Source organism: Panulirus ornatus, chromosome 6 (genome assembly GCF_036320965.1).
Source record: "Panulirus ornatus isolate Po-2019 chromosome 6, ASM3632096v1, whole genome shotgun sequence".
In the NCBI taxonomy this organism is placed as follows: Eukaryota; Metazoa; Arthropoda; class Malacostraca; order Decapoda; family Palinuridae; genus Panulirus; species Panulirus ornatus.
In genome coordinates this window covers 53,116,431-53,129,450 of record NC_092229.1, presented here as the reverse complement: position 1 = coordinate 53,129,450, position 13,020 = coordinate 53,116,431, and the positions used below count along the sequence as shown (strand labels likewise).

Sequence of the window (13,020 nt, the reverse complement as noted above, 5' to 3'; positions counted from 1 at the left end):
ATGATGGGCTCACACCAACTCAGAAAAAAAACTATGAGTCGTGATGACGTAACCTTATCTTTCGCTCACCATTTGAACTGATGTAAGTTGATGTTAAATGACGTGTGCCGGACATACGTGCACTGAATCTGTGAGGTTTTAAGGGGAGTGAAATGTTCGAGGTTGTCGTGATACTGAAGCCGGCTTGAAAACTTACCTGAGAGTTAGTAGTGGTGATTTTGTTGCTCCCAGTCATCGAAAATCATGGTTGAAAGGTAGAATGATAAATTGATAACCTTATGATGACACACACACACACACACACACACACACACACACACACACACACAAACACACAGATATATATAAATATATATATATATATATATATATATATATATATATATATATATATATATATATATATATATATATATATATATATATATATACACACATATGTATGTATATATAATTTCTTTTCTTTTTTATCATGTCTAAACAATTCAACAGATCCCTCTTGGCCCATTTCATTTTTCCATATCTCGACCTAACCAATTAAACTGAAGGTCAGCACGTATTTTCTTGGTGTTGATACACTTGGCAGTACAACCAAACCAGTTATAGAGCTGATGACCTTCTGACTGCAAAGCATTATAGCAATCCCAAGTTCTATAACTCTTGCAGTTCCCTGAAGTAGATAGAATTGTTCAGAAGTTAAACAAAGTCCAGGTATAATATTTTGTTATGTATTTTTCTGTATCCAGATGATTGTGACCAGTTCATATTTGTTCAATGATCATAACGGACAAATTACGTTAGATGTTTACAGATATACACTATACAACATTTCTTATAATTCAAAGAATTCTTTTAAGTTTATACCGTAAGGTAACCAAAAACATTATAAGGTAACAGTGTTGATTTACACCAGCATCATATATATATATATATATATATATATATATATATATATATATATATATATATATATATATATATATATATATTCCAACAGGCATTCATGTTATTTCTGAGACAGATGACATTTCATAGTATCCCTTTCAACATCCAGAAGACAACAAGACTTGATAAAGCTGCAGGCAGCACTTAACACTTCCAAGGCCGCCAGTTTATTACCAAATTATAGTCTCTATAAAAGCGGCAAAATCCCAATGACTTTTTTTAATATATATGAATTACGATGGATAACATTTTGGAAAACGATGCATGGGTATGTCTGGATATCATGATAATCTGTTTTCCAACAGAACTGAATTTCTTTTGATGATGTGTGAACCATCATGAATAAATTCTCCGTAAGTGTGATAATAGATTATCAATCAGTGTATAATCGATTCTCATTTAAGTGTATAATTTTCCAATTTACAGTTAGCATCTTTGATTTCTTAGAATTAGAATAATGAGTAATTAATTAGGTGATCTAATTTCCATAGTTCGCTGCTCATAACAACTGCCTTAGTTACAGTTATCTTTAATTCCTGAAACAGATGCAAAACTTGACAGAAAAAACTTATATATAATGATTTCTTAACTATCATTAAACAGCCCAAACGACCATCGACCATCAAATGTTACCAAAACCTTAATAGATTTATACAGAGTAAGATGAGATACATATTCACATCAGTGTACTAATAGCATCTGCAAATTTTCTGTTATGTTCGTTTATGATCTTTTCCTAATTCGAATTATCTTATAAGTGAATGTAATTCATTTGATAAATATCCACTTTTCAAATACATTCATTTTGTGAAATATCTTGTGCCTTAGACATTTTCAGCAACCAAACTGGATTTCGTAGAATAATTTAGTTGCTTCACTTATGTACACTAACTTTAAGTATAGTATTAGAAAATAGAGGATGAATTAACTAGAATGCCTTAAGAGAATTTTTTCGTCATTACACTGGGACATCGTACACTATCTGTAATTGTATTATGAAAACATTCGTGGAAATTGTTTATTTCAACACAAAATTTGATTAATCCTTTTCATTTTATGAATTGTTTACAAATCGTCTCCTGTCCCAAGTAAATTGTCAGAATAAACCGATTTATTTTGTAAAGCGTTGTTGGCAAACTGGCTCCTGGTGATGAAGCTTGGGAAATATATATATATATATATATATATATATATATATATATATATATATATATATATATATATATATATATATATATATATATACATATATATATATAAGACCGTCTGTTTAGGTCCCCTTTTAAGCTGATACAATCCTCCTCTTTTTCACCACCCTTATGAAGTTCCCATCATCTGATACAACTTCAAGTGAGACTCCATACCTTAAGACAAATCATTCATATAGATCAAGAAGAGTGACGGTCACAAAACAGGGCCCTGTGGTACTCCACTGATGACCTCGATCCATTTGGAGAAGGCTCCTCTGACTTGTGTCTTTCGTTAGCTTCCACTAACTTACTGTCTTATCCATCGGAGGAGTCTCCCCCTTACTCCTGCCTGGCATTCCATTTTCTTAATCAGCGTCCCTTGCGGAGTAGTGTCAAATGCTTTCTGGTAGTCGAGATAAACACAATCTACCCAACCTTTCTTACTTTCTAAGACGGCTCACTCTCTCATAGAAATCTAAGAGGTTCGTTATAAATAACCTCCTGGTGTGTGTGTGTTATGGGTATATACATACATATATATATATATATATATATATATATATATATATATATATATATATATATATATATATATATATATATATATATATATATATATATATATATATATATATATTCATAATACCTCTGCTCCAAAATCGGAAAAACACTGGATTTTAATTCGTAAAATCGTAGAGATATTTCGGGTCATTTGACATTTATTGAAATATTCCCTGACACTAACCCGTGTGACATTTTTCCCATGACGCAAATCCTCCCAAATCCGGTTGATCTAGAGGCGTAAGCTAATGCATTCTAATGAGGCGAGGGAACTTGGGAATATATGCTCAAGGACAAGCAGATAAGACTTTAGATAGAGAGTCTTCTTATGATAAGAGTCTTCCACTAAGATATGAGTCCAACATCAACCCGATCTAAATGTCGTAGTGAAGCTAATAATTATCAAGGATGAATAACAACGTTTTAGGAAAGGTTAAAGAGGACTTCCCTCTGTGAGGAGGTCGCAGACCTGGCAGGAGGACATGAATGTATCGATAAGGTCCCAATGTTGCTAGCCAACGGGATTACATTTTTGACAGGTAGCGAATAAAAACCTCGTTGAACACAGACAGCTGCGTTGAAAATTTAACTAACCTACACTCATCAAAATATTCAACGAAAAAAATGATGAAGCGGTTCTATGTATATATATATATATATATATATATATATATATATATATATATATATATATATATATATATATATATATATATATATATATATATATATTATCAGGTCTTCCTTAGGCTCAACCCAGTTCCCAGGGGTCTTCCCCAGGCACCTTTTAAACAATGGGGTTTGTTGCTAAACAAACCTGACGGTATCACCAGCCCGTGTTTCACCTGCAGTACATACACGCTATGAAAAGCGGACTTTGATGGCTCAAAGCGGTGCTTCCGGATTCCGCCGACTGGACCGGAAAGTCACCTTTGGCGCGGGTGTGTCACCTGGAGTACGCTCTCGTCAAAGAACTTCTCGGTGTATGGAGTCCACATTTCCCTCCGGATGGAAATAGCACAACCTTGGGCTGCAGGAGCCTTCAGAAGGGTTCTGGGTAACACCAAGAGTCTTTCATAGAAACTAGTCCTGTGTGTGTGTGTGTGTGTGTGTGTGTGTGTGTGTGTGTGTGTGTGTGTGTGTGTGTGTGTGTGTGTAAACATACAAGGAGTAACATATCCATAGGATGACATTTATCTAACCCTCAGGATTTCATTCAGAAATAGTCACAAGAACCCTGGAAATAATAGATATGTAAACTAAGCTGCTCGAAGGTAGTAGATAATAGTATACCCTGAGTAGACTTCGTTAATGCCTTTGGCCTTGTGTCTACTACTTCTACTGCTGTTGGGCCTTCGTCAGTTCTGACATTGTTGGCTACTGAGAAGGTGGCTATCCTTACACCTCAGAGACCCAAGGCACCTATGCCAGTGACTCAAGAGGAAAACAAGGGAATTTATCCCCAGTACCTTCTCACAGTGCTTGCTAGCGGCCCCGGGTACCGAGCACTGGTCTTCTGGGGGCAGTGACCAGCTCCCCAACACCTCAGTGCCAGTGCTTGGTGTGTGGGTACCCGCCAGTGACAACTGACAGCTCGAGACAGTGACGAGCCTCACAACTCTGTATGGTCGGTAGCTCCTCGCAAATGTGGTGATCAGTGACCCAGCCACCCTGCACATCACCGCTACCTCAACCTTTCTCTGTGGACACTGGAAGCTGTGGTCAATACAACGGTAAGTAAGCTTTCGTAGGTGATCATTAGTTTCATTACGAGTATCATCATATTCTTGATCCATGTTTTCTTAATAGAAAAATTCCTTATATGTGTGACGTCCTGTGTTCAGCATGAGTTGCTTTGTCATATCCTTTTTTTTTCTATCCTGATTTGTTTTCTTGATCTATTTCCATATATTCTATTTCGTTTGTGTGAGTGATTCAAATCTGAAGAATTTCTCTGTGAAATTCTTCTGTAATATAAGAATGTCAGACTATTCACATCTGTCATAGATTTTCTTTTCTAACCTTGAGAGATTCGAGGGTTCGAAGTTTTAAAGCTTCAAACCAGCAATCTTTGATTTCAGTGAGTCCAGGTTTTTGTGAAGCAATAATGCTCCCGACGAAGGCGTTTCTAGCGTATTATTCGGTGGGAATCATACAGAGGTTCTGTCACAAATACCAACTCTTGAACAGGGTGACGGTCAAGAACATACACAGTTTTTGGGTAAATTGATCGCTGGATCAGGCTTGCTGATTCAAGAGGTTATCGCAACGAATCAAAACCAACTATCCACAATCAGACACCACACACCCTTCCATGGTTGTCCTTGGCTGCTTCATATACCCAAGTCCGGCCCATTGACAGAGAGTCGCCCCATATCGTTCCAATGCACTCAGTTCCATGAACACCTCACAACCTCCTGCATGTTAAAGCCCGATCATCCAAGGCTTTTTACTCTGCATCCTTTCACTAGTTGGAACATACCCAAGAGAAACCCAAGACGAGGTATGATATAGTAGAAGATAAACTTCAAACAGACTGGAGGACATAAACGAGACCTTGAGAACCGTACAAACAATGAACAGTGGCAGAGAACATTCTTGGCTCCCATAGAGACTCGGTGCACTAAAGGATCCTTCAGCCATACCGTACAGCACACAATGAACAATTCCTAGCTTAACTGCTGAACTATCTACTTATCATGTCTTCCCTAAACTAACGAGAAACAGCATCGGAACATCCACACACCCCAAGGTCTACCGGAGTATATAGACAAAAGGGACGAAAGACACATTTTAGAGAAAAAAGAAAAAACTGCAGTTGCAGAGAGAAGGAAAGACGAAGATTACTAAGCCAATGGGACTGTCAGCTGAGCTTCATACACCTAGTTCGCCTAGAGCTACTTTCATAACCTTTGGTATAAGGGTGAATGTTAACATGCCTTGTGGGATACGTGTGTAGTGTGCTGCAGGGTTGGGAGTTGTAGAACTCGGGTTATGTGCATTGCATGTTGTAAGGGAGGGAGCTAGAGAACTGGTCCCTGGTAAGCTGGCTGTTGTACGGTAGGATGGTGGAAGAGTGAGACCTGGTAGGATGGTTGTTGTACGGTAGGATGGTGGAAGAGTGAGACCTGGTAGGATGGTTGTTGTACGGTAGGATGGTGGAAGAGTGAGACCTGGTAGGATGATTGTTGTACGGTAGGATGGTGGAAGAGTGAGACCTGGTAGGATGGTTGTTGTATGGTAGGATGGTGGAGCAGTAGGACCTGGTAGGCTGGTTGTTGTACGGTAGGATGGTGGAAGAGTGAGACCTGGTAGGATGGTTGTTGTACGGTAGGATGGTGGAAGAGTGAGACCTGGTAGGATGGTTGTTGTACGGTAGGATGGTGGAAGAGTGAGACCTGGTAGGATGGTTGTTGTACGGTAGGATGGTGGAAGAGTGAGACCTGGTAGGATGGTTGTTGTACGGTAGGATGGTGGAAGAGTGAGACCTGGTAGGATGGTTGTTGTACGGTAGGATGGTGGAAGAGTGAGACCTGGTAGGATGGTTGTTGTACGGTAGGATGGTGGAAGAGTGAGACCTGGTAGGATGGTTGTTGTACGGTAGGATGGTGGAAGAGTGAGACCTGGTAGGATGGTTGTTGTACGGTAGGATGGTGGAAGAGTGAGACCTGGTAGGATGGTTGTTGTACGGTAGGATGGTGGAAGAGTGAGACCTGGTAGGATGGTTGTTGTACGGTAGGATGGTGGAAGAGTGAGACCTGGTAGGATGGTTGTTGTACGGTAGGATGGTGGAAGAGTGAGACCTGGTAGGATGGTTGTTGTACGGTAGGATGGTGGAAGAGTGAGACCTGGTAGGATGGTTGTTGTACGGTAGGATGGTGGAAGAGTGAGACCTGGTAGGATGGTTGTTGTACGGTAGGATGGTGGAAGAGTGAGACCTGGTAGGATGGTTGTTGTACGGTAGGATGGTGGAAGAGTGAGACCTGGTAGGATGGTTGTTGTACGGTAGGATGGTGGAAGAGTGAGACCTGGTAGGATGGTTGTTGTACGGTAGGATGGTGGAAGAGTGAGACCTGGTAGGATGGTTGTTGTACGGTAGGATGGTGGAAGAGTGAGACCTGGTAGGATGGTTGTTGTACGGTAGGATGGTGGAAGAGTGAGACCTGGTAGGATGGTTGTTGTACGGTAGGATGGTGGAAGAGTGAGACCTGGTAGGATGGTTGTTGTACGGTAGGATGGTGGAAGAGTGAGACCTGGTAGGATGGTTGTTGTACGGTAGGATGGTGGAAGAGTGAGACCTGGTAGGATGGTTGTTGTACGGTAGGATGGTGGAAGAGTGAGACCTGGTAGGATGGTTGTTGTACGGTAGGATGGTGGAAGAGTGAGACCTGGTAGGATGGTTGTTGTACGGTAGGATGGTGGAAGAGTGAGACCTGGTAGGATGGTTGTTGTACGGTAGGATGGTGGAAGAGTGAGACCTGGTAGGATGGTTGTTGTACGGTAGGATGGTGGAAGAGTGAGACCTGGTAGGATGGTTGTTGTACGGTAGGATGGTGGAAGAGTGAGACCTGGTAGGATGGTTGTTGTACGGTAGGATGGTGGAAGAGTGAGACCTGGTAGGATGGTTGTTGTACGGTAGGATGGTGGAAGAGTGAGACCTGGTAGGATGGTTGTTGTACGGTAGGATGGTGGAAGAGTGAGACCTGGTAGGATGGTTGTTGTACGGTAGGATGGTGGAAGAGTGAGACCTGGTAGGATGGTTGTTGTACGGTAGGATGGTGGAAGAGTGAGACCTGGTAGGATGGTTGTTGTACGGTAGGATGGTGGAAGAGTGAGACCTGGTAGGATGGTTGTTGTACGGTAGGATGGTGGAAGAGTGAGACCTGGTAGGATGGTTGTTGTACGGTAGGATGGTGGAAGAGTGAGACCTGGTAGGATGGTTGTTGTACGGTAGGATGGTGGAAGAGTGAGACCTGGTAGGATGGTTGTTGTACGGTAGGATGGTGGAAGAGTGAGACCTGGTAGGATGGTTGTTGTACGGTAGGATGGTGGAAGAGTGAGACCTGGTAGGATGGTTGTTGTACGGTAGGATGGTGGAAGAGTGAGACCTGGTAGGATGGTTGTTGTACGGTAGGATGGTGGAAGAGTGAGACCTGGTAGGATGGTTGTTGTACGGTAGGATGGTGGAAGAGTGAGACCTGGTAGGATGGTTGTTGTACGGTAGGATGGTGGAAGAGTGAGACCTGGTAGGATGGTTGTTGTACGGTAGGATGGTGGAAGAGTGAGACCTGGTAGGATGGTTGTTGTACGGTAGGATGGTGGAAGAGTGAGACCTGGTAGGATGGTTGTTGTACGGTAGGATGGTGGAAGAGTGAGACCTGGTAGGATGGTTGTTGTACGGTAGGATGGTGGAAGAGTGAGACCTGGTAGGATGGTTGTTGTACGGTAGGATGGTGGAAGAGTGAGACCTGGTAGGATGGTTGTTGTACGGTAGGATGGTGGAAGAGTGAGACCTGGTAGGATGGTTGTTGTACGGTAGGATGGTGGAAGAGTGAGACCTGGTAGGATGGTTGTTGTACGGTAGGATGGTGGAAGAGTGAGACCTGGTAGGATGGTTGTTGTACGGTAGGATGGTGGAAGAGTGAGACCTGGTAGGATGGTTGTTGTACGGTAGGATGGTGGAAGAGTGAGACCTGGTAGGATGGTTGTTGTACGGTAGGATGGTGGAAGAGTGAGACCTGGTAGGATGGTTGTTGTACGGTAGGATGGTGGAAGAGTGAGACCTGGTAGGATGGTTGTTGTACGGTAGGATGGTGGAAGAGTGAGACCTGGTAGGATGGTTGTTGTACGGTAGGATGGTGGAAGAGTGAGACCTGGTAGGATGGTTGTTGTACGGTAGGATGGTGGAAGAGTGAGACCTGGTAGGATGGTTGTTGTACGGTAGGATGGTGGAAGAGTGAGACCTGGTAGGATGGTTGTTGTACGGTAGGATGGTGGAAGAGTGAGACCTGGTAGGATGGTTGTTGTACGGTAGGATGGTGGAAGAGTGAGACCTGGTAGGATGGTTGTTGTACGGTAGGATGGTGGAAGAGTGAGACCTGGTAGGATGGTTGTTGTACGGTAGGATGGTGGAAGAGTGAGACCTGGTAGGATGGTTGTTGTACGGTAGGATGGTGGAAGAGTGAGACCTGGTAGGATGGTTGTTGTACGGTAGGATGGTGGAAGAGTGAGACCTGGTAGGATGGTTGTTGTACGGTAGGATGGTGGAAGAGTGAGACCTGGTAGGATGGTTGTTGTACGGTAGGATGGTGGAAGAGTGAGACCTGGTAGGATGGTTGTTGTACGGTAGGATGGTGGAAGAGTGAGACCTGGTAGGATGGTTGTTGTACGGTAGGATGGTGGAAGAGTGAGACCTGGTAGGATGGTTGTTGTACGGTAGGATGGTGGATTACGAGGGAGCGAACTTTGACCTGACCCTTTACAGCTCAGGCTTACAAACAATAGGCCACGGTACCCCAAGGCTTGCACTGTCCAGGGATCTACCGTAGTGATCAAAAGGACACACATCGTTTTCATAGGTCGTGTTCTCGTGCTGAAGGGTCGTACTGTGGTGCTGAAGGGTCACACTTCGTGGTCAACGGTGTCCATTCGTACTTAAGGCTCGCCACGTCGTACTCGAGTCATATTTGTGCTCAAGGTCGTTCCGTCGTCCTCAAGAGTCAAACCTCGTGCTTAAGGGCCGTACCGTGGTGCTCAAGAGTCGTAAAAGTCGAACGACCTACACCATCATAGCCCCATTCACCATCATCCTACTATGCTTTCAAAGGAGCAGAAAACGGTATGTTTGTGGGGGTGCTCAATAACACACTGCTTCTGTCGCCTTTGAAACCCAAGGACTCTGTATCGACCGACTGGGGGGTACTCATTGTGGCTGGTCACTGACTGGCAAACATACATTCTCATACCAGAACTATTTTTTGACTATAGGAATACACATGACTCACGTGACCAACTGGAAAGTAGTCAAAGGGACCTTTTTTCCCCTCATTTCGTGCTGTAAAACCGCACATAAAAATGTGATTTAGATCGTCCTCATTTCATACTGTGAGCACAAGTAGTAAGGCAGGACTATAATCAAGGAGCTGTGTGTCATGGGTGTAGGAGCAAGACAGTGCAGGAAAACTAGTGCCATTATAGTCCAACTGCTGTGGCCGCGCTAGTGGGTTTCAAACCTTACCGCCCAGGTACTCCCAGAGGTTCGCTCGGTGGTCACGTCGCTCGATAGATTCAATAGATGATAGAGTGGCGGCCGAGGGGTCACTCCTTGGCCTCGCTTGTTTGGTGGGACCTCTGACCTGTAGTAGGTGGCAAGTTGACTCTTTTTTTTTTTTTTACCGGCGTTGGAATTCGGTGAAGTAAATGGATTTATTGAATGTTGGATATATGGCGTAGTGATTTTTTTTTCATGCCATCTTGCAAGTGACATATCTCTGACCCTATGAACACGACGGTGCGACATTTGAACACGGCAGCACGATACTTGAGCACGACGGTGCGATGCTTGAACACGACGGTGCGACATTTGAACACGGCAGCACGATACTTGAACACGACGGTACGACACTTGAACACGACGGTGCGATACTTGAACACGGCAGCACGATACTTGAGCACGACGGTGCGATACTTGAACACGACGGTACGACACTTGTATGTGAAGACTTGACATTTAACCTGACTCTTAATAAATTTCGTATGGGATTTCTTTCTTAATTTTTTCTTTCTCTCACGAAACATATTTATACGCATGATATACTCATCATACAAATCATTAATCTATTGTGATTTATACTGTACGTACGTATATACCTTACGTATGTATGTATGTATTGGCTCAACTACATGTCGACCTATAGACTAGGAGCCTGTAAGACAGACCATGTATGTATGTATGTATGTATGTATGTATGTTGGCTCTCCCACCTTTCTCCACTGATAAACAAACAACCTTTCTAAGACACAGTCGCTACCACTGTCATCATCAAGACGCCGCCACACACACATCCCAACACAACACTAGACGCTGATTTCTGGTAACGTGCCAGACTCTCCTCCAGGTCATTGTGTTGGAATCATTTTTTTTTATGTTAGTTGAGACGGCACGGGCAGCTGAGGCCCTCATCAAGGCCATCCTATTAACGTTATGTGTATATGTGTATACACCCAAGCCTGAGCAAGGTATCCATTTTGTCGACCGAAGCGAAGAGGTTAATGAACAGCTGGTTTGGCTGTGGACCATCTGCCGCAACCAAGATTCGAACTTGTGAGCTCGCGGGCGGCCTATGAATGCGTCATTGTCAGGACTGCCAACGGCTACACTATCACTTTATCGTGTTCCCGTGGTGGAGAATATGGAATATTCGAGTGTTGTAGTTGAGGAATATTTGAATATATGAGATTTATCTCCCGGATCCTATTCATCTCAGAAAATTTAGAGATACTGTTATCTTGTCTTGCCGACAATAATAATTGTCCTCTTTGCTAAATATGAAATGAAGATATGTTAGTATAAAAAACTGAATCACTATACTTATATAATAAAGATATAAAAGTATTGAATTAGTGCAACTAGTTCAGTGTGTGTGTGTGTGTGTGTGTGTGTGTGTGTGTGTGTGTGTGTGTGTGTGTGTGTGTGTGTGTATGTGATCTATCGTTTGTCTGTGAATCTGTCGTTGATATAGTGATATAGATCCTCAGGTGATTTTATTAATATTTCTTTTATAAAACGGAGAAAACTCCAGGGGGAATATCCACGGACACTTACACATCAACATTGAATATAAAGCTTCAAAAATAAGCTAAAAATATTTCAACACAGAAGCTGGTATGCAAACCCTGTGAGTATATTCCTGGCGATATTCATTACCATCCACTTGGTGTGGTGGAGCAGGAGCTCTACAAGCAGTAATTTATCGAGTGTAATCAATAATCAATAGAGCATAAGGTAACTGATCCCAGCTGCCTACTTCCCACCTATACTGACCCCCTCCCCCACGTTCCCCTCCACACCTGCCCTCTGAGGAGAGAGAGAGAGAGAGAGAGAGAGAGAGAGAGAGAGAGAGAGAGAGAGAGAGAGAGAGAGAGAGAGAGAGAGAGAGAGAGAGAGAGAGAGAGAGAGAGAGAGAGAGAGAGAGAGAGACCAACCTTACTGTAATCCCACTCAGCATTCTACATTCAGGGAATCAGGGATAAAGACCATAATAGATCAGGAAGTAGGAGGACCATTGTAGATGATGGTGTGGTCGACGGGGGTTAGTGTCCAGTAGCAGAGGAATACTCTGGACTTGGCTCTCACACTCGTCCCTGCTGCTCTGTAGCTCACCCACCTGATGGTGAGGTGTTGTGTGGTGGAGGGTGTGGGAGGGGTCAGCTCTCCTGTGGTCATGAGCCTTCACATCAGCAGCTGTGGTGGAGGGTGTGGGAAGGGACGGCACTGCTCTGGTCATGACCTTTCACACCAGCAGCTGTGGTGGTGGCAGAAGCAGGAAGGGACGGTACTGCTGTGGTCATGATACAGTAACTCTCATGCTGTCATAACCAAGATCAAGACAGAACTGTACAGTCAGTCCTACACTGAGTCCTCCTGGCCTCACAAACCACGTATGATGGACAGTCCGCTCTACCCTCTCCACACTTACCTCTGTGTGTCCTATCTTGACCATGATCACAACAGTCTCGTGAGGACCCAATATTCCGTTCCTGCTCATGTTTCCTTTATTTTTCCTTGTATGTAAATAACACTCGGATGGTAAATCATTTACGATAAGATGAAAGCTGTTAGATATCTATCTGATGAAGAGACAGACTTTATCTTCAAGTATCCTGCCAAAGGAGTGTGTGTGTGGACGGCAATAAATGGAATGGCTCCTTCGCTACAGAGCAAACTATACTATTAGAGAAAGGACATGTACTATGCCTCTCTCTAGAGTAAAGAGATTGCTGTGACAATATCACAAAATAAATGTTCTGACTGGGCTTTTAGAACAGCTTTAACGACCTTATTTGGTCTGTAAAAGGCTAGAACATGAAGACTTCAAGTAACTATTGTTGAAGTCATGAAGTAGTCTTCGTGGCAATTGTATTACCACGTTTATCTTTCTAACTATCGTTGTTGACACAACAGGAAACCAGCTCATTACGTACGCGTCTCAGTCGCTCCCACCCACTAATTGGTCACTCTGTGTCCCAGGCTCTGGCCCGAGGGAGGTTAACCCGAGCTGATGCAGCGCTGCCACTGGCCATCATCTCGTGAAGCGAGGCAGCG

General features: G+C 43.2%; 1 protein-coding gene across 1 annotated transcript in view; it reads left to right on the top strand.

Annotated features, from left to right (window-relative positions):
- The first annotated feature begins 239 nt into the window (after positions 1 to 239).
- LOC139749232 (neural cell adhesion molecule 2-like) overlaps positions 240 to 13,020 on the top strand; it is a 64,151-nt gene continuing 51,370 nt past the window's right edge. Inside the window, exons 1-2 of the mRNA XM_071662945.1 lie at positions 240 to 254; positions 3,905 to 4,429. The gene's annotated coding sequence lies outside the window, so the exon portion shown is untranslated. The remainder of the gene's footprint in view (positions 255 to 3,904; positions 4,430 to 13,020) is intronic.